The sequence below is a fragment of the Microtus pennsylvanicus genome, chromosome 2 (assembly GCF_037038515.1).
Source record: "Microtus pennsylvanicus isolate mMicPen1 chromosome 2, mMicPen1.hap1, whole genome shotgun sequence".
Taxonomy (NCBI): domain Eukaryota; kingdom Metazoa; phylum Chordata; class Mammalia; order Rodentia; family Cricetidae; genus Microtus; species Microtus pennsylvanicus.
This window is the reverse complement of record NC_134580.1, coordinates 127,461,609-127,488,092: the sequence shown is the minus strand read 5'-3', so window position 1 is coordinate 127,488,092 and position 26,484 is coordinate 127,461,609.

Here is a 26,484-nt window from a genome sequence, read left to right as displayed (position 1 = left end):
CTGGGAGGGGCAGAAAACCTGCATGGGGCAGGGCTGAATTTAGGATTTGGGAGGAGCTGAGGAGCTCAGGTAGCTGGAACAGGGTAGAAGGCAGCTCAGAGAAAGAGACAGCAGAAGGGAGGGTCTGGAATGCCCTGAATAGAGGGAAGGGATAGTGAGACCCCACCGGGCATCCCTCAGGGGGGCCAGTCAGTTCTCCATCTGGGGGTTTCCCAGCCAGACTCTCAAAGGGTAGGGACAGAGCACCTGCTGGCCTGGCACTGCTTCCCCCTGCAGACATAAGGCTTCCATCCCCCTTCACTGAGATCCTCTTAGGGCGCCTCCACCTGCACCCAAGCCTGGCCCTAGAGCTGGCTCTGGCAGGCACACCTGGCATTCTGGTGTGCCTGCTAGCAGCTCTGATTTAAGACTCAGGCTGTTGCTCTCCAGGGCCTGCTCCTGAATGCTACCAGCCAGGACGGGGTGGTCTGAGGAGGACACAGGGAGTGAAGAAGACCCTCCTCCAGGCTCTAGAGGCCTTTGGAACCCCAAAAGCTATTCTTGAGTAGGGGATGTCAGTAACAGGGTGCTCACCGATAGCCTGAGCCTCGGGCAGGAAGCAAGGAAGTAAAGGCTTCTTAACTGCTAGGCTTTGGAATTCTATATAGAAAGAAGGTTTGAGGGATGTAGCTCAATTATAGAGGCTCTGAATTCAATCCCTAGCACTTTAGACACAGGATGTGGTGTTTGCATAGCTGTGGTCCTAGTACAGAAGTTCAAGGCCATCCTTGGCCACTTAGGGGATTCTGGGCTAGCATAGGCTATATGGCGCCCTGTCTTTAAAAGAAGAAAGAGAGAAATAGCCTCTCTCTGGTGTGGGATACTTGTACACAATGCAAAGGTGTATTGCTGTGATCGGTATAATAAAAAGTGGAACTGTCAATAACTAGACAGGAGAGCTAGGTGGAACTTCCTGACAGAGAGAAGAAGATGCCACCGAGAATGAATCAGACACACAGAGTGGGAGAGAGGTAAAAGCCACATGGTAGGACATACGTTAATATATATGGATTAATTTAAGCTATAAGAGCTAGTTGAGACAAGTCTAAGCTAAAGACGGAGATTTCATAATTAATATGAAGTCTCTAGGTCATTATTTGGGAGCTGGTGGTACAGAGGAAAACTTGCTACATCTCTCCTTCTTGGCCCCTCTTTTTTCATCTGTGTAATGGGAGAACCAGCCTGGATAAACTCAGGATGAAGCCAGACCACCTGGTTTTGACTCTCCATTTCTAGTAGCTGTTTAACCTACCTAACTTACTTGGACTTTCAGGGTCTCAGTTCATCCATCTATAAAATGGGGGAACATGCTGCGTGGTGTTTAGGACAATGGTTGTAGTAACAAGGGCTGTGAGTGTGAAACCCAAGTGTTCCTGTTGAAGTCTATGGAGAACATTGCGCTGGACATGTGTGGTAGACAAAATGGAATCTGTTTGTTTGCAAACTTTTTGGTCTTTGTTTTTAACAGAGAAGGTCTGCATTGCTCAAGAGAAATTTTACTCAGAGCCCCAGCTGTTCTCAGGAGATTGGGGGCAGGGGCGTCTGTCCCACCTGCTCCCCCCCCATCTCTGTGTCTGCAACCCCCAAGAGAGCTACTGGATTACATTTTAAAGATCCTTGCTCAGTTTGTCTCCTTCAGCTCACAGCCAGGGAAACAGAGGCACAGAGAAGTCAAGGAATGGACCACGGTGAGTGCACTGTTCCAACCTAGGAGCCTGCTTTTCTCAGTGCAATTCAGGGGCAGAACTGGGAGAAAATCTAAGACCAGAAGCCTCCGCTTGAGAAACTGGGTGCATTGTGGCATCAAGTCATCAGCATGCAAATGAGATGCAAATCGATGCGAAACAGCATGTTTTATGCTAATTTGCAGAGTCAAGAGCGACGACATTTTTGGTAATAGGGCAGCAGTCCTGGTCCCTGGGCATTGCCGAACACGCGTCCTTTTTTCTCTTTTCTTTTCATTACTATGATCAGGCCCATAAATCTTGGTTTGGCTGTAACCCACCCCTTCTCGCCTGAAAGGCTGGCTCCTGTCACCTTCAAGGCCTCCCGGACTAGTCTCTCCTACTCTTGCCTTGGTTCAGGGTCAGACCTTGGGCATCTAGTCAGAGAACCAGGACTCAGGAGCCACTAATCTGAGTAGAGTGTTAGCTGGCCAGTCTGGCCCCTGGGAGCTGCTTCTGAAGGGAGGTTACTGAGGCTTCCCTGCCATTGTCTGATGACCCTGCCAGGCACTGGAAGGAAGTTTGTGCTTTGGCTGTTCTGGGCACCCATTACCTGGGCCTCAGGGTCTAGATGTGTCTGAACCTGCGCCTGGGGAGCTACGATGTTCCTGGTGGCCAGCCTGTGGTCTGTGAACCTCTAACTCTGAACCAAAGCTGAACTCCACTCCTTTCAGAGAAAACAGTAGTGTCAAAACTAACACGAGTCCAGCCCCTCTGGAGCCCTGGTGATACGGTTTGTTTCTGCTCTTGCTGACAGGTGGGGTTGCTCCCAGGGCCCCTGCTGTGTGGAGGAGGGTGAAATGGTTTGTGCAGGCAGTTTCTTCTCTGGGGCAGAAGCTGTTGTTAGAGGATCGCAGTGTTCTCCCTGGGCACAGGGGACAGCTTCCAGCCTTGCCTGAGTCCTGAACTCATAGGACAGTGATGGATAAACCCATGCTCTACCACGTACCTTACCCGCTTCCCCCTCTTAACTAGCTGTGCCCTCCTCTCTGATTCCTATAAAGATGATCCCCCACACCCTTGCTTGCCTGCAAACTTTTCTCTCTTCCGCGAACCTTCGAAGAAGGCCAGACAAAGACAGTCCCACTACCCAGTCTTTGTCTTGTGGCCAGTTCGCTGAGATTAAAACTGTGTGACACTCCTGAAACGATTTAAACAAAAAGACAAACATCTCCCCTCCAGCTGACTGCTGGGGACCACCTTCCTTGTTTATAAGGCAAGCCCATATCTGAATCTCCACCTGTAAGGGTGCCTTCTTCAGTCAGGGCTTAACGCAAATCGCCCTGTCAACGATCCGACCCTGGGACCTGCGGTGTTTCCCTCCCCTCTCAATAGCTTGAATACTATCGGCGTCCTGAGTGTGGTGTGGATTTCCTCTTTGCCAGCTGCCACTTAAGGCTCTGAACCAGATAAGAGCTTGGTGAACTTGGACCTTCTCCAAGCATCTGACTGTCTTCGGTCCTCTGGTCCTCTACGAAGCGCATGCTCTAGGTTCTACCTCCTGACTTTGTCAAGGAAAGGGACCAAGCCAGGGAAATGCTCGACTACTTGGAGCAGGGATCTGGGGGCCAAGCGCACACACCAGAACGCCACCTTTGTGTGTTGGGGAGATGTGAGCGGGTGCTCAGCAAGGGTTAGGGCCAGAGGGCTGCCTGGGGACTCCTTGCAGGCAGCAGCCGCCGTGGAGGGTAAGAGCGCAGGTTTGCAGACCTCGACCTCATCGCTGCGGGGAACCCCGGGTCCCCACAGCCCGCCTCGGGATGGCACCCTGGGCACCCTCCTCGCTGCCCCCTCCCGACGCCCGCCTTTGATTGCGGCGAGCTGCGCGTTGCGGAGCAAATTAACTTTTTGCACACTTCATTATGCGCCCGCCCGCATCCCCCGGGGCCGCCGGCCCGCCCCCGCCCACGCCGACAACTTGATTGGGCAATTAATCTTCGTGGCCCACGGGCCCCCGCCGGCCCCCGCCGGCCCCCACCGGCCTGGGCCTTTGTGCGGTGAGCGCGGGCCGCGGGCCCGGCCGGTCGCCCGGTCTGCTCGCACTGATAAGGGCACCCGCGCCGCCGCCTTTGTCATGCGGGGAGCCCGGCCGCGCTGTCTCGCACCCCGTCAGCGAGCCCCCGCCCCTTGGGCTCGGTCCATCTGTCGGAGCCGCGCGATGCCCCCCCCCCCTTGCCCCGCCGCCGGGCTGGGGGAGGGGTCCCGTGGGCGGGCATGGAGCCAGCACCCCTCCACCCGGCGCCCCATGTGTCAGAAGCGTTCCCCCCGCCCAGAAACACCGGCGCACACGCGCGCGCACACACGCGGGGGCCGCCCAATTAAACAGCGTGGTAATGACGAGGGGGAGAGCGCCGCCGTTTGCGCAGCTGGGGAGGGGAGAATCCCAGCAGGAGCCAAGAGCGGAGAATCGCTGCCTCCCCTGCCCCCCCCTCTTTGCACCCCAGGTGTGGCGCTTGGTTAGTGGCCCCAGTGGTTGGGGCTGAGGAGAGGGAGAAAGGGAGGTTCTCTGGGAATTTGCCCGACACTTCCGTCTCTTTGTGAGTTTTTTAGGGCTCTGCCAGAAGTTGACACCCCTCCATCACCCTCAGCCTCAACCCCGAGAAAGGCTACTGTGTGACCTAGGTGATGCAAAGAAGCAGGACAAATTCCAAACTATTTCAGGAACTAATAACAAGGCCTCTCTGTGCAGTGGCAGTGATGGGATCAGACACGTTGGCACAGTGCTAGGGAGACTGCAAATGTTCATGTGTTGGTTCCTGGAATCATCTTTGGTTTTCCGTGAACCACGAGGGTGGAACTCCTTGAGTTTTCCAGGCACTTGTGCTGGTAGGGTACAGGGAGAAACTTGGCTCAAAGCCACTGGTCAGTTTGGTGTGAGCTGCCCAGCCCAGCTCCTGAGCAACTGAGATGTGGGAGAATTCCATTTTCCACTAATTTGTGGATGTCGTGACTTCACGTGTGATGCCCCTTCAGGTTACAAAGCTAGGAAAAAAATCACTCAGGGCAAAATAGGTTGGACAGCATTTTGCCATGAAGCCTATATTACTGTCCCTAGGTGATAAGGACAGCCATAGGCAAAGTGGGTGCCATGGGCTTCCCTCGGAGTCAAGGGACAGAAAGTAAAATCAGCCTGTGAGATGCAAGATACACAGTCCTGGGTGGTGCAAGCTGTAGACAAAGAGGAGGAGGGATGGCTGGAGTCCACCCTCGTTCCACTAGTGAGACCTCCCTAGGCCTGAGCTGCTAGCCAGCCAGTTCTGTAGCCAGAGGGCTGGGTCCTGGGATGATGAGCGGGCCTCTCCCTGGGTCCCTGAGGAGGTGATAGAGAGAATGGTTCCCTGTGATAATGACAGCCTCCAGCCTTGCATGACCACGACGTCTCATAAGCCTATAGTCCAGAAGGGGCCCAGTGAACAGGAGCTGAATTAAAATGGAAAAATACAGCCTCCTTCCCCCTCATCCCCTCCCCCACTACAGTCCTCATGCATTGCTTCTGGAGCCCTGTAGAGTCTCAGCCCTTCAGTCTTGCTCAGCTGAGTCTGCTGAGTGGACACTTCCTTCCTGATACTAAGTTAGGGACACACTAGCTGGGCACAGGGGTGCACACCTTTAATCCCAGTACTTGAGGGGCAGAGATGCATGGAGCTCTGTGAGTTCAAGGTCAGCCTGGTCTACACACTGAGTTCCAGGACAACCAGAGCTACACAGTGAGACCCTGACTTGAAAAAAACAAATGATCAGAAGAGCTCCCAAATTAGGGATGCCTAGGATGAGCACATGGGGTACAAAACACGTACCATTTGGATCTTTCTCCCCAGTCCTACTTAGCACACACCAGGCTTGGATTCCTTATCAGCTCTTGTCCCCAGCTCTGATGTTCTATCGTCTCTAAACGATCCATAATCCTAACATTACAGGCTTCTGGCTTTCTAGAATCTTAACATCCTATGTATCTTCCACAGACATTCTAGAGCACAGTGACTTTGTCCTGTGTGTTCTAGCATTTGGAGGCTACACTGGGAGTGTAGATGGGACTCCCCATTCAAATAGCACGGGAAAAGACAGGATCATGTGACATCAGTTTGAATAACAGCAACCAATATTATCTCAAATGTGTTTCCACTCAATGAATGCTTTTTTTTTTGCAAGTACACAATTTTAAAAAGATTTTATTTTAAGTTACATGTATGTGCGTGTGAACGAAGTGCTTTGGAGGCCAGAAGAGGGCGTCAGATCCTCTGGAGCTGGAGTCACAGGTGGCTGTGAGCAGCCCCACGTGGGTGCTGGAAACTAACTCTGGTCTTTTTCTGGAGCATCAAGTACTCTTAACCACTAAGCCACCCCTCCAGTCCCCAAAACTCCCTTCCCCAGTGTTTTGTTTGTTTGATTCCCAGGTGTTGGTGGCAGTCACCTTTAACCCCAGCACCCTCCAGAAGCAGAGGCAGGCAGGCAGGACAGCCTGATTGATACAGTAAAACAAGATTTTAACCAGTCAGAACGGCACATCGAGACCATGTCTTTTTTTTTTTAAAGATTTATTTATTATGTATACAACATCCCTTCCGTGTATGCTTGCATGTCAGAAGAGGGCACCAGATCTCATTACAGATGGCTGTGAGCCACCATGTGGTTGCTGGGAATTGAACTCAGGACCTCTGGAAGAGCAGTCAGTGCTCTTAACCTCTGAGCCATCTCTCCAGCCCGAGACCATGTCTTAAAAAGAAAAAAAATTGTTTTTATTTATAGAGTTGGAGATATGGCTTAGTACTTGTTGCTCTTATAGAGTACAGATGTTTGCTTTTGTTTAGAATGTTGGTTACAAGTTGTTATGGATAATGGTCAGTAGAAAAGGTTAACAAAAGAGATTCGATTCAGAGTTCTTGTTTAAAAAGGAGGGAGGAGTGTTGTGGGACAATAGTATGTACCCTGTCACTTTTATTTTAAATAAATGCTGATTGGCCAGTAGCCAGGCAGGAAGTAGAGGCGGGGCAATGAGAATGCTGGGAAGAGGGAAGTGCAGTCTGAAGTTGTGACCCAGAAGCAGTGGACGCAAAATATGAGTGCATTGCCAAAAAAGGTACCAAGCCACATGGCTAACACAGACAAGAATTATGGATTAATAGAAGTTATAAGAGTTAATAAGAAGCCTGAGACACTAACTAGGCCAATCAGTTTATAATTAATGTGTGTTTATTTGGGACTAAACAGCTGTGGTACCTGGTGGGACAGAAAACCTCTGTCAACAATAGAGGACCCAGTTTGAGTCCCAGAACCCACACAGTGGTTCACAATTGTCTCTAACTCCAGTTCCAGGTGATCTAATACCCTCTTCTGGCCTCCTCAGTTAGCAGGCACTCTGTGTGGTGCAGGCAAAACACTTATACACAAAATAAAAATAAATACACTTGCAAAAAAGGTCATATTTTCATCTCTCTCTCTCTCTCTCTCTCTCTCTCTCTCTCTTTCTCTCTCTCTCTCTCTCTCTCTCTCTCTCTCTCTCTCTCTCTCTGTGTGTGTGTGTGTGTGTGTGTGTGTGTGTGTGTGTGTGTGCGCGCGCCACTGTGGGGAGATGCCCACAGAAGCCAGAGAGAATGTTGGAATCCCAGAAGCCAGAGTTACAGCTGGTCGTGAGAGGCCTAGCATGGGTACCAGGAACTGAATTCACGCCTCTGGAAAAGCAGGAAGTACTCTTGACTGCTGAGCCTTCTTTCCAGCCCTGCAAGAGCACTTTTTACATTTATTTTTTGGTTTTTCAAGATAGTCCTGGGTGTGCTGGAACTCGCTTTGTAGACCAGGCTGGCCTCGAACTCTGTCTCTGGAGTGCTGTTACAAGCACTACCACTGAGCTCGGTCACTGTTCTCTGTGTAACAGCCTTTGCGGTCCTGGAGCATACTCTGTAGACCAGGCTTGAACTCAGAGATCCGCCTACCTCTGATTCCCAGAGTTCTGGGATTAAAGGCGTGAGCCACCATCGCCTGTCTTCTAGCCCTTAATACTGTTTCCTTTGTCATAGATTTTTGAGCAGTTTTATCATGATGATTCACCCGCCACCCCAGTTTCTTATGCTTGAAGTTTGTTAAGCTTTCTTACTTTGTGAGTTTATACTTTACATCAGATTTGGATTTTTTTTTTTTAGTAATTCTTTGTAAATCCTTTTTCTTCTTTGGGGACGTGGGTCACATGGTAGCAGGCCTCTTGAGCTGTCCCTTAGTTCCTCATGTGCTTGTCTTTTAGATTAGTTTTCTCCTGGTGCTGAGTTTTGGACAATCTGTTCTGACTCGCTGTCTTTCCTTCTTCTGTGTACTTGGCATATTTTAATTTCATTTTTTACGTATCTCTGTGCATCCTATGCCTGCCTGGTGCCCTTAGAGGCCAGAGGAAGGCATCAGGTGCCCTGGGAGGCACAGCCCGGGTGCTGGGAACTGAACCCAGGTTCTCTGCAGAGAGGCAGGTGCTGAGTCATCACTCCAGCCCCTGCCCCTTAAAATAAACGTTCGTGTTGATGTGTGCTTTTGTTGGTATGATGATATGCACGGCACACACGTGTGGTAGTTCGAGGACAACCTGTAGGAGTCTCCATTCTCCTACAAAGAGGGTTCCAGAGATCAAAGTCAAGCTGTCAAGCTTGGTGGCAAGTACATTTGCCCTCTGAGCCATCTCACTGTCCCCCTCCCCATTTTTTAATCTCTTTAGAAGCCTCTCCCCAGCCTGGAGCAGTCTCATCAGCAAAAACCCTTCACAGCCCTTCACTGTCGGATGCCAGCATCCCGGAAACCATCTTCTCAAATATGCGGCTTGCCTTTGTGTGTCTGTCTCTAGCAGGAGGATAACTCCTATCTGCTACTCCATTGTGGGTGGAAGCAGATGTCTGAAGGTGACATTTGATCACCCAGTCGGAAGGAGGTGACAACATGGCCCAGAGTATAGGAGCATCAGAATCCCAGGGGATATATACTGCAGTGGTCTTGTGTGTGAGCAAAAAGAAAACAGGATGGCTGGAGCAAGGGATTCTGGGGGAAAGTGGGGAGACAGGCAAGGATATGACAGCTCTCAGAAGCCCTTGCAGGTCATGGTTAGGATTCAGTTTTTTCACTGAATGATAAGGGAAATGTGAGGCTCTGGGCAGAAAAGGGGCATCCTGTGACACACAGGACTAGGGTTTCTTGACTGAATGGAGTGGATGGGGCAAGAGGGGAAGTAGAGACCCTGCAGACCCACAGTGGTACCTAGATATAGATCTTGTCCAGGGGTTCATAGCAGGGAGGCAGCCAGGTAGGCTCCTGGGAACTATCAGCATTCTGTGTCTTGATCTGGGTGGGCACACAGCTCCACCCACTCCGGGAAGACCCACTGGGCTATGTGTTCAATGCCAGAATTGTATTCTCGTCTACATGTGTGCAATTCTTCTATCAAAGAATAGAAGGCAGGGAAATGGCCGAGTGCTTGTTGTACGTGTGTGAAGACCTGAGTTAGTCTCCAGCACCCAAGAAAAAAAGCTGGCCAAGGTCTCAGGAGGGCCTGTAACCTCTGCCCTGGGAGCTAGAGGACAGACGGGTCCCTAGAATTCGATGGCCAGTCAGTCTACCTGAAACTTCAGGTTCAGAGAGAGACTCAGGCTTAATGACAGAGGAAGAAAACTGGCATCCTTCTCTAACTTCTGCACGGTGTGTGTTGATGCACACACTTACACCACGTGTGCCCTACACACACATGTAAACTCAAAATAAAACAGAGGGCTGGAGTGTAGCTCAGTGGTAGGGTGTTTGTCTAGTATGTACAAGGCCCTGATTTTCACCCCACAATACTACAAAACAAAAACAGTAAAATGGAGACATGGTGATGACTTGGAGCAGGCCATTTTGTGATGTAATATGTATTTGGCCCAACTTCAAAGATCCCCGTAGACTTTAACAGTCTCAACACTGTCCAAAGTCTTAAGTCTCTTCTGAGACTCAAGACCATCTCTTAACTGTGAGCCTCTGTAAAATAAAAAAAAATATTTTTCTAATATATAATGACACACAGTAAATAGTCTCATTCAAAAAGGGAGGGATGGGGACATACCAAGGGGCAATTAGACCCAGGCAAGACTGACACCCGGTAGGGTAAATACCAAATCTGCAGCTCTATATTCAGTGTCTGGGGCTTGTGATGAACTCACCTGTCTCCAGCTGCCTTGGATGGCATTGCCTCTCCAGCTCTGCCACCTACAGTAAGTGCATGTGGCCTCTCTCTTGGCCTGTCTGCACGCAGGGCCTCCAGCTTTCTTTGGTTGATAGCCCACTATTCTGGCATCTCCCATACCCTGAAGTCTCCACTGCAAACTGAGGTCTACTTTCCCAGCTCCATGCAATGCTCTTTCAGGATCTCCTTGCGGGAATTCCAACCTTATCACACATTGCTTCACCTCAGAGGCTCTTTGGAAGCTTGATGTAAACCTCTATTACCCCCCACTTTTATATCTTTTATGCATGCAAAATATCATGTAGGTGACGCTCTTAAATCCTGCTGCCAGCTCTTGGACTGATGTGGGAGTCTTCTGTTTTGAGTTGATTTCATTGATTAATAAAGAAACTGCCTTGGCCCTTGATAGAACAGAAAATTAGGTAGGCGGAGTAAACAGAACAGAATGCTGGGAGGAAGTGAGGCAATCACTATGTCTCTCCTCTCTGAGCCAGATGCGATGAAGCTCCAGCCCAAGATGGACGCAGGTCAGACATGCTGAATCTTTCCCGTTAAGCCACCACTTTGTGGTGCTACACAGATTACTAGAAATGGGTTAAGCAAGATGTGAGAATTAGCCAAGAAGAGGCTAGATACAATGGGCCAGGCAGTGTTTATATAAATACAGTTTGTGTGTTGTTATTTCGGGTGTAAAGCTAATCATGCGGGAGCCGGGCAGGACGAAAAACAGGCCTGCCTGCAGCTCACTACATTGGATCATAGTCACAGCAGCCTTTCTGTGTTGTCATAGATAGCTGTCCTGAAGAAGGAGCTCTCTGGTTATCTATTTTGCATCAGAGAATCCCTGTGGTGGCATTCTGAGTTTAGGTTCTCTCCTTCTGAATGAATTTTTATTTTCACCAGTTAGCATTTTTGATGGGTAGGGTCTCACCCTCAGTGCAGAACCCAAGGCTTCTCTTTCAGGGTGGGAGTTTCTCAAACAATTAGAGTTGCCTTCACATCTGCCGTTATCTGCCACTTCAGATTCATACGTAGCCATCTCCTTGCCAATCTGCATATTTTAAAATTATCCTCTATCTCTGCTTGTTGCTCTCTCTTAGTGTGTATCTGGATAAGAGCACTGAGCAGTAACCATAATATAAACCTGAATGTTATCCTGTTTTGAAATTTCCTCTGCCAAACAAATTAGTCTTTGAATTTAGTACCACTTAAGTTCTCAGGACATGGACAAAATACAGGAGATTCTTTAAGAGGGTGCAACATGCATAGCCTCTAGCTCATTTCCCAGTAGACTCCTCTGTATTCCTCTGAAGATCTGTGAGTCAGACCTCCACTGTCCACATTTTATTCAGCACTCTGGTCTTTTAAACCCCCACCACTCTTCTTATAGCATTCCAGGGTTTCTCTACCCCAGCTTCAGACTCTTGCTTATTCCTTCCACAAATCAATACCAAAGGCCTAAGAACATGGAGAGGTTTGGCACAGCCATGGCCCCACTCCTGGTACCGTTTTTCTGAACTGGTTGTGTTTTATGTTGCTGTGGTCAACGTCTTGGCAGTCAGCAGCCTGAGGAGGGAAGAACTTAATCTGACTTACAGTATGAGGTTCTACAGTTTGAAAGGGAAGCACAGCATCAGGTGGCTATGGTGGCAGAACTGTATAGCTGGGACTCCTTAGTTCCTTTCCCCTTGGTGTAACAAACAGGACAGAGAACAAACAGGAATTAGGACTGGGCTATAAAAGTCTCAAGGCCTGCCTCCAGTGATTCACATTTTGCAATGAGGCTCCACCTCCTAAAGGTTCCACAATCTTCCAAAATAGCACCCCCAGCCACCATATATCCAAGCACATGAGCCTATGAGGGACATTGCATATTCAAGTCACACGTGAAGTGTTGGCTCAAAGGCTCGTGTGTTGAAGGGTTGCTCCCCACTTCTCAACGATTGGATTGCTAGGACTCTTAGTCAATGGGTTGCTTCACCAATGGGTTCATAATTTGATGACATTATTATAGAGTAGTGGAAACTAAGAGGCTGATCTTGATTAGAAGCAGGAATTGGGAATGTGCCCTGGAAGAGGGTACATTAAACCCAGGGCATTCTTCTATTTTTTCTTTGCTTCCTGGCTTCTCTGTTATATAACACTCTCCTGCCAACTTAACTCAGGTCCACAGCAATGGAACCAGCGGAACTGGGACCAAATCCGAAAACATCACCCCAAACAAACCCCTATTTCTTTAAGTTGTGTATGCCAGGTGTTTTGTTACAGAACTGAAGGCTAACATATCTGAGGAATCTCAAGTGTGCAGAGCGAGGGGAGCCTCCGGGATTTGAACTCTACTCCAATTCCTTTCCTATTTTCAAGATGCTGTCCCTTGAACATTTCCAGGAGGACGTGACCGCTGAGATAGGGGGCTGGAAGAGGGCCTCCAAGTACTTCAGGGTAGCGGACAATGAGGGTCAGGGAGGTACTCAGGCGTGTCTCAGCGTCTCTCTGTGCTTGGAAGGGGATCCTGTGTGTGAAGTGGAAATGTTCATCACTGATTCATTTGGCATTAACCTGGACACCTACTGTGAGTCCGCGCCCTAGTCAGGGCTCTGTGGTACACACACCAGCAGAGCAGGGTCTGATCTGTGTAGCCACGGGGATGCAGTCCGGGAGTGAAGTGCAGTGAGTCCACTTGGAGAGGTTTTCCAAAGGAGGAGCCAGAGAGCAGAGCTGAGAAAGCTGTTCCAGGATGAGTGGAGAAGGGAAACACAGACATGGTTCTCACTGCTTCGGGGTCCTGAAAAAAGATGCCAGTCAGGAACACTGAGATGGTGTCGGGGAGGGTGTGTGGTCAGAAACAGCAGAGTATGGCAGATCATGTTCCAGACTCTTCTGTTCATGGCAGAGCTATGCTTTGCAGGAGACATGGTCTGGGTTTTCTTCTCAACATTCTAATGTCTCGTGACCCCCGTACTCTCTGATAGGCCCTAGTGCCCCTGGATGACTCCTAGTGCCTTCAAATAACCCTCAGCATTCTCAGATGGCCCCTAGTGCCCTTGGATAACTCCCAGGGTCCCTGTGTCTCAGGTAGCTATTCTGTGCTCCTTGGTAGCCTTTAGTGTCCACAGACAACCTCAGTAACTTCAGATGCCGCCCCCACTGCTCTCAAATAATCTCAGACAACCCACAATGCCCCTCCGCAGTGCCCAGAGCCCTAAATAACGCACGGTTCTCTCATGCAGTGCCCATCTTCTTCCCATACCCATGTCCTTTTTAAGTTCCAATAAACTGGGGTTTTAGGGTCTTTAACCAGTGGGGTTTTATGGGGACAACAGAGTTTGGCTTCTAAGGCATTGTGGCTTCTACCTCAGTCTCTGGGTTTGGTGGCTCTGGGATGGCCAGTTGCTGTGCTGTGAAGTCACTCAGGACCTGAGACCCTACTGTCAGACAGTACAGACCTATACGTCATATAAATGAGTCACCTTGCAAGCGGCTCCTCCAGCCTGTGTATACCAGAGTCACATGACCATGACTATTTGGATTCTTTCCAGAGACATTGGGAGACATACTCAATTATGCTTATTGGTGTAACTCACTACATTTGGGGTGACTTGTGATGCTGTGTCAGGTCTCAAGGGCCTCTCCTTCCTGGGCCTCTTTTGCTGTGCCTCTTCCATTCAATGAGAGTCTGCTGCAAACCACAGGTCTACCTACCAAGTTCAGGGACACAAGGAAGCAAATTGGGTTGTGGTTTCAAAGGAATCCCAGGCCACTGAAGCTGAGCCCCCAGGTCCCAGATCCCACAGGGTCCCTCCCCATGGACACTGACTAAACTTCACTGAGGAGTGGCAGCTGCTTCTGCAGACAGCATACAGCAGAAGCTTCTGCAGACGGCATACCGTAGAAGCTTCTGCAGACAGCATACAGTAGAAGCTTCTGCAGGTCTTTAACTTGGCCAGGGCTGGTGGCACATGGCCTTGACCCCTTTCTTTTTTTTTCTGCACCCTTGCCAGGCTGTCGGGCAGAGAAAGCTAGCAGGTGGCTAGGCTGTAGCTGATGTGTGCTCTGTGTGTGTGTGTGTGTGTGTGTGTGTGTGTGTGTTACTTTAAGAGGAACAGCATGGAAGCTCCAGTTTTTTTGTTTTGTTTTGTTTGTGGTTTTGGGTTGTTTTTTTTTTTTTTTTGGTTTTGGTTTGGTTTTGGTTTTTGGTAAGACAGAGTTTCTCTGTGTAGTTTTGGATCTTGTTCTGGAACTTGCTCTGTAGGCCAGGCTGGCCTCGAACTCACAGAGATCCACTTGTCTCTGACTCCGGAGTGCTGGGATTAAAGGCATACACTACCACGGCCCAACAGAAGCTCCAGTTTGATGAGCACAGGAAACTTACCCAATCAGGCTGCCCAAGTGGCTGCAGCTGATTTTTTGACTTGGGCACACAATGAGCTGGGTCTTCCTCTATCAGTCACTAACTGAGAAAATGCCATACAGGCCTACCTACAGCCTGATCTTATTATGGAGGCCCCCCCCCCACCAGTTGCTTCTGTTAAGTTCCCATAAAATGATCCAGCACAGTCAACATACGTAGAACTCATCCTCGAAATTCCCAGAAGTTCAGTTGTACTTCCTGAGCCCTCTTGACACACGAGACAATAATAGACCAGAGAGGGAGGCTAGTGTGCTTGCTGGCAGCTCAGAGCCCAGCACTGGTAGGTGCAGGAAAGAGGGGAGAGGCAGGGAGGCTTCTTTCGCAGCCATTTCACAGGAACCACGGAGGTTGCTTGTTGGAGGTCTACCATCTGGTGACCGAGCTAGCTAGAGTGTGAATTTCTTTCTTTTTTTTTTTAAATATTTATTTATTTATTATGTGTATAGCATTCCTTCCATGTGGGCCCACAAGCCAGAAGGGGACGCCAGGTCTCATTATAGATGGCTGTAGGCCACCATGTGGTTGCTGGGAATTGAACTCAGGACCTCTGGAAGAGCAGTCAGTGCCCTTAACCACTGAGCCATCTCTCCAGCCCTAGAGTGTGAATTTCATGCATGTCTATAGTATGGTGAGCCTGTACCAAAGTAGGGGTTTTGCTTTGGTGTTGGGAATAGAACCCAGGGCCTCAAGGCTTCTAAGCAAACTCTGCCACTGAGCCACACCCCCAGCTATCAGTTTCTCTGAGCCCCATATGAAGGGGATTGACAGATGGACAGAGCTGTCAGAGGAGATTATGGCCGCCGTGAGCGAATTCGGAAGCAACAAGGACCGTATAGGGAAGAGAATCTTAAACTGCATTGTTCTTCCAGGAACAACGTCAAAAGTCACAATCATCACTCACAAGTTGGTGGTGGACGTCCCCAGAGGCTCTGCAGACACAGTGCCATGGCATGATCCTATAGGTACATGCCGGCGCCATGTCATTTTAAAACTTCCTGGCTATCACTATCCTGCTTCTCTCTGAGGAAAGATTCCAGCTCATGAACCTCACAGGCCCTCTGTCTGCTCAGCCAAGGCAATATGTGACCACAGGGTAGCAGGTACCCAGGATGGACGATCACTGGGCTGGGCTATAGGCCTCGGGCAGACAATTGGACGGCCAGCAGAGGTGATCTAGCTTGTTTGGCTCACCCAGCCATGAGGTTTTCCCCGTGTACTTGTCATCTGAGGACAGAGCGCTGGATTCCTGTTCGGTGAGTACTCGGGGACACTTTCTCTGAGGCCTGCAGTGCGGACCGAGAAGAAAGCATTCTATGAAAACTCAGGCCTGCCGACTGATCTCGGCGATTTTCAGTGCCACCATTAACCTGAAGTTTTGCAGACTTGGAGCGGCCCGCCTCTCTATTGCCCGCAGCTGACGGGCGCGGCAGATGGGCCGGCGCGGGTCCCGGGTCCCATCCAGGTGGCTCGGGCGACTCTGGGCCAGCTGCGGGGACAGGGCGGGTGGGGACCGCGCTTTCCATGACAAAGCCGCCGCAGTGCCTACAAAGGCGCCGCCATCAACGTTTTATTGGTTCCAGTTAATTATCCGAGGAGGGAGGGGCGCGCGGTTCCTGGGCGTGTGGCTGTGGGAGGGACCCGCCCCCGCCCCCGCCCCCGCCCCCGCCCCGCCCCCGCCCCGCCCCCGCCCAGTCCTGCACAACTTGACTCCGCCTCGTCCTCGCCCCACTCCAGGCCCCGCCCACCAAGCTCGGCTGCGGAGCTCTAGCGTCCTCTAGCGGGCGCCTCCTCCACCCATTCTGTCGCGCAATCACGTGCGGGGGTGGGAGGGCGGGTAACAAACTGAGAACTCACAAATGGACCACATTTGATCCACCTGTATCTGGATCTCTGTTGCCTGCCATCTGCACTACGAAAGGCTCTGAGCCCAGAGCTCCAAAAGACTTACAAATAGACCCTCTGCAGCCAGGTGGATGCCAGAGAAAGCTAGTAGTGGGACCCGGGTGCCCAGAACAGGCTCCCAGAAAGGAAGGCATGGCGAAGAGCTCCCAAGAGGAGGCCCCGTCTGAGAGAAGACCAGGTGGGGGAGCAAAGGGAATGAGGGCTTGCAGGAAGGAGTCTTAGCAGGAGAGCAAGATGCCCTCTGGAGAGTCTAGTTTGTTGGGGAGGGGTTCGTATTCACTTCGTAAAGAGGTAGAGAGGATCCATGAAGTGGGTGAGTCTGTCTGAAAATGTGGGCTGGTAGTGTGGTAAGAAGGGAAGGCCGGCCAAGTCGGGTTTAAGCAAAGCTGAGACATCGTCTTTCATGGCACGGTAAGATTGGCACATGCGCCACAGTTTAGGGGACTGGACTCCTGTCTTCTCCATTGCCCTCAGTGCATGGCCACAAATGACTGTGTGGAAACCAGCTGTCACATCTGCATCCTTAGATAGAACCAGTTATCAGGAAAGAGAAAGGAGCAAGCTTGGTGGCCCAGACCTGTAACCCTACCCGGAAGGAGGATCAAGGCCTCCTTAGTTAAATAGTGTCAAAAAACAAAACAAAACACCACAAAACCAAAACCAGGCAGTAGTGATGCATGCCTTTAAGCCCAACAATCAGGAGGCAGAGGCAGGTGGATCTCTGAGTTTGAGACCAGCCTGGTCTACAGAGTAAGTTCCAGGACAGCCATGGCTAAACAGAGAAACTCTGGTTTTGTTTGTTTTTGGTTTTTCAAGACAGGTTTCTCTGTGAAACAGCCCTGGCTGTCCTAGAACTCATTCTGTAGACCAGGCTGGTCTTGAACTCTCACAGACATCTGTCTGCCTCTGCCTCCCAAGTAATGGGATTAAAGGCGTGTGCCACCACCTAGGGAGGAACCTTGTTTTAGAGAGAGAGAGAGAGAGAGAGAGAGAGAGAGAGAGAGAGAGAGAGAGAGAGAAAGAGAGAGAGAGAGCGCTCAGTAGTAGGGTCGTATCTTGTTCTACCTGCTGACCTGAAACCCAGAGAATGTTCTGCCACATTAAATATTTATTAATTGTGAGAAAAAAGACCAGAAATGTGCATTTGGCATCAACGTGTCCCCACTTAAAAAAAGCCCCACCCCCTTGGGCTGCAGATGGTAACTCATCCAACAGCAGTTGTGAAAGTGTGACGACCAGACTTTGAACTCAGCACCCATGTAACAAACCAGCCATGGTCTTGTACAGGTCTTTGAAGCCAGCACTGAGCAGTTCAGAGTATCACTGGGGCTGCTGGCTGCCAGCCTAGCCAAATCCCCAAGCTCCAGGTTCAGCGAGAGGCCTCACCTTAAAGCTGTAAGGTAGAGAACAAGAGAAGCCCCAGTCCTCTTCTGGGCTCACATACTCAGTGGTGAGTGCGTGCGCACACCGAGTAGCCTCCAATTGGGACAAAGTTTAGACTCCGAGCTGTCCCCACTCAGGCATCCTTTGCACTACTTGCCACTTCCCTGCAGATGGCTCAGCTCTAGGCTCCTGCACACCGGCCACACCCTTAGGCTCAGCTCCCGGGGAAGTTCCTGCCACTCAGTTGGAGTTGGTCTTTGGCCTGGAAGAGTGTCTTCCTCATTAATCAGACCAGCATGTTTCCCGATGCTTACTGTGTTGACTCAGAAGCCATTTTAATGGGGAGCATGCTTCCAGGTGTGTCACTTCGGGTACCAGCTTCTCCTGTCCCTAGAGCACCTGAGCTCCCTTTCCTTGGCCTTGCCCTGGCCTGAGGCAGAAAACTGGATACAATTTCTATTTTCAATTTTTAAATTTAAAGTGTGTATATGTGTGTGTTACCCTTAGCTGCCAGAAGAGGGTGTTGGGTACCATGGTGTGGAAGTTACAGGTGGTTGTGAGCTACCATATGCGCCTGCTGGTAACTAGACTTGGATTCTTGGCAAAAGCAGTAAGAACTTTTAACTGTTGAGCCCTCTTCCCAGTCCCGACACACTTTTTGTTTGTCTTTTTTTGGGTTTCTTTGTGCAGCTGTGGCTGTCCTGGAACTTGTTCTATAGACCAGGCTGGTCTTGAACTCACAGAGATCTGCCTGGCTCTGCCTTCTGAGTGCTGGGATTAAAGATGGAATTAAAGCCACACCTGGCTACTATTTTTTTAAAAGATTTATTTATTTATTATGTATGCAGTGTTCTGCTTGCATGCATGCCTGCAGGCCAGAAGAAGGCACCAGATCTCATTACAGATAATTGTGAACCACCATGTGGTTGCTGGGAATTGAACTAAGGACCTCTGGAAGAACAGCCAGTGCTCTTAACTGCTGAGCCATCTCCTGCTTCCAGGGTGGACACTGTCTCCAGTCTCCTGGACCTCTGGAGCAGGACTCAGAGAAGGCTAGTCACAGTGGCATGTCGTTGCTGTGGCATGTCCACTTGCCATTGCCAGACTTTTCCTTGGCCACTAGCAGAGGAAACATGGCTCGTCAAGGTCATGTTGTCCCTGTAAGCAGGGCCAGCACTGACTCTGCCACCCAAGGACAGACCCCCAAGAGACAGGATATAATGAAGTTAGTAGAGTATGCCTAGCATTCACGAAAACCCACATTTGATTTCCCTCAGCTGCATAAAAATTTCCACAGGAGCTAGGGAGGTGGCTCAGTGGATAAAGTATTTATCACATAGACACAGGATGCATTCCAAGAACCAGTATAAATGCTGGGGAGGCAAGGTGGCCCTCCTTCAGTTCCAGGGGATCCCAGGAACAAGCAGGCTAGCTGGACCCTGAAGACCAGTGAGCTCTAGGTTCCACTCAGAGTCCTGGCTTCAAAGAATAAGGTGAAGAGAGTGATGGAGGAAGACATCAAATCTCGTCACACCTCATGCCTTTACACACCTGCACACATCTGCACACACACTGTACTCACACTCATGCATAGACTCACATGGACTCTCCACACACACCACAACACATACAACACATAACACATACAACAAAACCACCACCTCACACCTGCAAACTCAAGCAGGCCAGAAGCTGGGATGAGGTAAAGGTAGACCGAGCAGGTAGCGGGGAATGGTGTGGTTGAGGAGGCCTCTAGGCGGAGGTGGCATGTCATGGGACCCGGCAGGAGGACTGGTGCCGCTGGCTGAACTTGAAAGCTATTGGATGGAATTCTGACGATGGACATCACACGGCTGGAATCTCGGGGCAGTCCCCAGGGACGAGCCTATAGTGTGGCTGTTGCAGGCAGTTGCTCGGTTAAGGCCGGCTGGCAGCCGACGACAGAGACAGCCCAGCAGCTGATATACTACTGCTCTGTGATTGTGATTAACTACTCCGTCCCCTTCCTGCTCCACTGAGGCCACAGTGTGACAGCTGCAAGGTGGGGTGGAGAGGCCAGGAAGGGGTTAATGGGTTAGGCTTCCATCTGAGCCCTGTAGATGATGGGGGAAGGGCAGATCTCTGTTGAGAGGTATGCATCAGCTGGGCCCAGTGAATGGAGGGGACAGAGGCCTTGTCCCTGGGGGCGGAAGAGCCCTCACCCTGCTATCGTTTTCCTCTACAGCATCGTCCTTTCCCCTCCCCCACCAGGCTAGTGCATCCCAGATGTCCTGTGTCCAAGGTGGGCAGTGTTGCCAGCCTCTTGGCACTCTGGTAGGACTCAGGAGAGGCTAGCCACAAGATGGTGGCATGTCACTACTGTGGGCAAACCCATTCACCCTTGTCAGTCTTTCCCTTGGTCACTAGCAGGGGAAAGCTGTGCCACCAAGGACTTGATGGTAATACTGTAAGCGGGGCCAGCACTGGCTCTGCCACTTCCCCACGGGAGCCTGGGAACAGGCCCACAGCCTGACAAGGGCACAGACTAGCCACAGTTCACACATGGAGTAGGTCCATCACCCAGGAAAGTGCCCAGAGCCACCACAGTCAATGTCAGGAGGGTGGATACTGGGCATCCAAAGAAGTCCAAAGTCCTGATGCCTGCATTCTATTGCCTATTTGGGAAAGGGATCTTTACAAATAAAACTAAGTTAGGGATCACACATGAGGACTGTCTAAGGGGACCTTCGTCGCCATCACAAGTGCCCCGGTAGAAGAGAGGCAAACACCCAGAGGGGGCAGTGCGACCACAAAAGTGGATGTTGAAAGAAGCAGAGATGTGATTTCAAGCCAGGGAAAGTTGAGCGCCACCTCAAACTCTTGATGATCTCTTTTAGCATCTCGGGGCCACTCCCCAGCATTCCTGTACCGTGTGGTGAGATCTCCGGGCCACACCCCGGCATCTCTGTACTGTGTGGTGAGATCTCGGGGCCACACCCCGGCATCCCTGCACCATGTGGTGAGATCTCTAGCAAGCAAAGAGCCAAAGACTCAAACTGGCCAGAGAATAACACCCACCCAGATCCCTTGTGATGACAGAATGGTAGACACAGGCAAAAGCTGCCCACCCTGGATAAAGCAAGCACCGCTCCGTGACCAGGTAACATGAGAAAAGAGAGTGAGCCAGTACTATAAGGTGGTGGACAGAACTCAAAACTCCATGCTGGTCAGTCCTCTAGGTTGGGGACAGTACAGGGAGGGCAACCAGGTTCCATGAACATCCCAGGCCCACGCCGGAGGCTTCTGAGAGGGATGAGAAAGGATGGGTTCCTGACTTGCTGTGTGACTCCCAGGAGACACTCAGAACAAGACTGTGTAAGCACAGGAGAGTGCATCATAAGGCATCCAAACCCATGACGAGGAGAGATGTCACAGCAACAAAGAGGGGCACGCACACACCATGGGACATTATTTGGTCTGAAATGGGAGGGAATTCTAACACGCACTACATGTGGACAAACCCCACAGATAAGCAAGCGAGCAGAAGAAGCTAATGGCAGGAAGACGCATACTGCATGACTCTCTTGTGGGAGGTACCAACAGTGCAATTCAACAGAGCAAGCAGAGTGGTGGCTGCCAGGGGCTGGCTGAGGTCCACTGTGGACTTAGTGCCTGGAGTTTTGGTTTAGAAAGACAGGAAAGATGGGAGATGGATGGTGGCAATTGCAGAACAAGGTCAATTTACTTAACTACACCAAAGGTGTCTCTTAGAAACAGCTAAAGTGATACACTTGGTACATTTTTTTTACAATAGCAACAATAATAAATAATAGCTAGGAAGATAACAATAATAACAATACTTGGAGCTCAGAGGTAAAGAACATGAATGCTCTTGCAGAAGACCCAAGTTTGGTTCCCAGCACCCTTGTTGGGCACCTTACAACTGCCTGTAACAGCTTCAGGGACTCTGATGCCCTCTTCTGGCTTGCAAGGGCACTGCACTTATGTACATAAACCCACACATAATTTTTAAAACATCTCAAGAAGGGTGCTGGAGAGCATTAGCTGCTCTTCCGGGGGTCCTGAGTTCAATTCCCAGCAACCACAAGGTGGCTCACAACCATCTGTAATGAGATCTGGTGCCCTCTTACAACCTGCAGGCATACATGTAGGCAGAACACTGGATACATAATAAATAAAATCTTAAAAAAAAAATCTCAAGAAGGAAGAAGAGGAGAAGGAGAAAACATTTTTTTCCTCCAAGGCAGTTAGTTTCAGGGTGACTCCCAAAATCCACACAAACTGGTTCAGGCCTGGAACTGTCTCCAAGAGCTAGGGCCACCTTCTGAAATGGATGCGTTCACTACTGAAGCAAATGAACAGGCATGGTCCTCTCTGTCAACGTCTGCTCCGGGGAAGCTGGCACCATGGAGAGGACACACCTAGAGCTGGGTTGGAGTAACTGGATGGCAAAAGGACCACATTCCTGAACAATGCAGAAAAGACCCTCCATCCTCCTCAAGACGTCAGGCAACAGCAGAAGCCTCATGAAAACCCTGAAGCCGCAAACACAGATCACAAGACATGGTTTCAGACATGAATGTTTGCCATTGTCTTAAGTTGCTAGAGTTTGACATTTGACAATGGATGATGTGGGGTGTCAGCACATTTGATTACATATATGACAACCTGTCACATCGCCGCATGTCAGATTCCTGCAATCCTGCCATCTCCTCCTTTACGGTGTAGTCACAGCCCACATCCCTCCCCACCTCCTGAAAAGCCCCCACCCCGCTCCTTTGGTCCTTGCCTTGGCCTATTTTTTCTAAAAATTAGTTTCATTCATTATATTTTGTGTGAGTGTTTTTGCCTGCATGTGTTCTGCATGCATGTTTGGTACTCACAGAGATTAGAAGAGGGCATCAAATCTTCTGGAACTCAAGTTACAAACCAACATGGGAGTGCTAGGAGTGAAACATGGGTCCTCTGCAAGAACAACAGGTGTGGGGGGCTGGGAAGATGGCTCAGTGGTTAAGAGCACAGACTGCTCTTCCAGAAGTCTTCAGTTCGATTCCTAGCAACCACATGGTGGTTCAAGCCATATGTAATGAGATCTGGTGCCCTCTTCTGGCCTGCAGGCATACATGCAGGCAGAACAGGGTATACATAATAAATAAATCTTAAAAAGATTATTTATTTTAAAAAAGAACAACAAGTGCTCTTAATGGTTAAGCCATCTCTCCAGCCCCTTATCTTAGCCTCATGATGGCTTCGCTCTTGATTTCCATCACTCCAGCCTGTCCTGTTTCTGCCTGGGTAGATCTGTGGAAGTGTAGGGGAAGGGATTACCCATGGACCCTTGGGCTGCAAGGACAAGCAATGCACCCGTGGGAAACCAAAGACCTTAGCAGGGTCCTTATATATAGGAGAGGCCTCCCCTGACCATCACCAGAGATATGAGTGCCCGGGTGGCCAGGGCAGTAGTGTGACAGAGGAGGAAGGTGTGAGTTTGTGCTTCTGTCCACATGGAAATGCCCAAGGGATCCTATAGTTAGAGGGTGGCCCTCGGTGAGTGTGCGTGTGTTTCTGTGGGGGTGTGCTGATGGGCTTTGCTTCGTGCCTGCTCCAAGCAGGTGTGTGGTCAGGGCAAGACTGCAGTTAAATCACAACCCTTGGCTTTGGCTGTGTGGCTTTGGGCAAGCAGCTTAACCTCTCAGTGCCTCATTCCCACGATTGTGAGAGATCAAAACTAACTTTACTGAGGAGGAGAATGTTGGGGCTGGACAGAGGAGCATGGGTTGGGATGGGTGGGTGGAGATGGGGGAGTGGGTAAGAGGGTGGGATCCTGAAAAAGTTCCTTCAGATTCCCGATGTGTCCTGCACTTACTCTGTAACTTAGTACACGCGGGTCCCTTCCTCACCGCTAAAATGCGATTCTAATAGGAAATGCGACGTAAAGCTGATCATGCTGAAAGGCCTCTCTGAGCCTCGAGGGTTCTTGCCTGTGAAATATCATCTCCACAACCTTCCTTTGGGCTTGCAGGACCCCAGCTCGTTTCCCTCCAGCGGCTTCTTGCCTACCTTTCCCTGCTTTTGGCGTGACAGCGACTCCCGATGGCCATATTCCACGTTGCATCCAGCGCCCCCCCCCAACAGGTTGGCGAGGGAACTGCTTGCGGGAGGGTTGTGTATAAGCTCACATACATGCGCCCACAGCCAGTGTTTCAAACAGCCTGACCCTTCACCATGGAGTCTCCCAGAGCCTGGTGTGTAGCTGGAGCTGGACTCCACACCTCCCAGGCTGACCTTCACTCCTGATGCTGCTGCACCAGGAGTCTTCAGGAGAGGTTCTCCGACCTTGGGAGAAGGTCCCTTCACTCTCTACAGTGATAATGGACATTGTCCAGCAGAGTAATGGACACAGGATTCCAGTACCCAGGCTGGTCTCTAGCTTTCGTCCCCTCACCGCCAAGCCAGGAGGAAAGAGCCTTGCAAATTCTAGCCCATTTATTCTAATGCTTCGAGTGTTGCTGGAACTTTAGATTCTAATAAAAACAAACACAATTCAAAGTCACCTAAACCCCTTTAAAAGCCTTCTCTGTATGTACGGGCAGTTTCTATATGTAGTCCATTGTGAACACGTTTACAATGAGACAGAGTTTATGTGCAGGGGCTTTGTTCCCCTTTTTCCAGACAGGGTTTCTCTGTAGCTTTGTGTGGAGAGGCTTTTTATGAGGGGAAAGGGAAAGTAAAAAGAGGGAAGGGGCGGGGGAGGGGGAAACTTGTCTCTGGGGACAGAAGCAGGAGAGGTGACAAGAGAGGCAGAGAAAGGAGAGAGAGAGAGAGAGAGAGAGAGAGAGAGAGAGAGAGAGAGAGAGAGAGAAGGTGGGCAGGGTCCTTTTAAAGGGGAGCATAGTGAATGTGCACAGGAGGCGCTCCTGGTGGCTACAGCTGAGGACATATCCTGTCAGGACCCCAAGGGCAGCCAGTCCATCTGCCTGAATACTAACAGGCAGTATATGGCAGGAGGTCCTCACCTGGAAACCCGTCATTTCAGATCCCACTCTCTCCCATGGTTGAGTGGGTATCTGAGGAGAGGTCCCAGTCCCTACAAGCTCCTGAATAGGGGGTGCCCACCATATGGTATCTGAAAAGGGCGTCTCCACCCCATGAACTCCTGAAGAGGGGTCCAGCCCTCTCTGGCTCATGCCTGGTGGAATCACACAGAAAAGGGTCCCTGATTCTCCTTGGCTTCTTTCTGACCTGAAGATGATCTCAATCACAACAAAGCTGCCTCCACCACCCAGTCCCAGGATCCACCAGGCAGTCTTAGATCTTTTCTTGCATTTTCTCCTGTAGCCCTCCTAATGTCACAGTGGGTAACAATGTTACATCAACCCTTTATTGCTGAGTTGGACTGATGGGGCTAAGGTCTGGTTACCTGACTTTAATCCCCAGAACCCAGAAAGGAAAGAGAGAACTGACCCCCCACAAGCTGTCCTCTGACCTGCACATACGCAAGTGGCGTGCACATGTCCACATACATACACATACAGTAAATACAAAAGATGCAGCATCAAACAGAAAGACAGCCAGTCTTTGAGGATCTAGTACAGCAGGGAAAGAGAAACATCTTGTTAGGATAAAAGCACCAAGCCAGCGTGGCATAGTGGCGCACGCCTTTAATCCCTGCACGCAGAGGCAGAGGCAGGTGGATCTCTGTGAGTTTGAGGCTAGCCTGGTCTACATGGAGAATTCCAGGCTAGCCAGGGTTATGTAGAGAGACCCTGTCTCAAAAAGAAAAAGCGTCATTCCATCAGGAAGCTAGACAAGTTGTAAGTAGACATGTCCCTGGAAGAGGTAAAGCAGAAATGGACGGAGAAAGAGGCAGCTGTTGAAGGATTTCCCTGGCCCTCAGTGTAACCTGCACAGAGGGTATTGTCTCCAGAAGCTGTGGGGACTAACGGGTTGCTTAGCTGTGTGACATGCAAGAGAGTAATGATCTCTCTTGTGGTGCTGAGAGCCGACCCAGGCCCTCGTGCATGCTGAGGGCTCTACTATTGAACTACGTCCCCAGCCCATGGTGCTTTTGAGACAGGCTCTTACTATGTAGCTCAAGCTGATCTCACATTCACAAGGGAGACCAGACAGTCCTTAATCTCCTGCTCCACCCACCTCTGCCACCCAAGCACTGAGATTACAGATATGAGTTATTACCCGAGCTGAAAACTAATGACCTTTGAACAAGTGGAGGGTTTCTCAGGCTTTCCCTGTAACACCAGGGCGATCGCTCATGGAGGCTCTGACTCCAGTAGGCTGCCTTTCCGTTGAACCTCAAGGCCTGGCATGACCTCACCCACATCTGACCATTGGTGCTCCTTTCCAGAAGTCTCATTAGCGACCTTACCACATGCATGCTCTTCCTTGAGTTCAGACAGGTCTTCTTAACTGAGGTCCAAAGTCCATGATCAAAGTTGCCAGGCCCATTGGAGTCTTGGGGCTAGAAAACCCGCTGTATGGCTTCTTTCACAGCTTTTGAGCAGAAAAACTCACGTGTCTCACTCAGAATCTGTCGGTGGAGAAACTGGCCGAGTTTGTCGTGGATGGAAGGACTTGCAGAGGTGCCTACACGGGCACCAGTGAGGGACAGGAGGAGTGCGCAGCGTCTCTCCTTCTCTTTAGCTGTGTGTTATTCTCAATCACTTCCCATTGTTACAGGGTCTCCAAGGGGCCAGGGCAAGACTTCGCTATGGAGAGCTAGCTGGGGGGTTCTGTGCTTCCAAAAGAAGCAGGGGCAGCTATCCAGGCATGGCCTCCGTCATTCTTCAAAGAATACACCCACTAACTCTTGGTAGGCACTA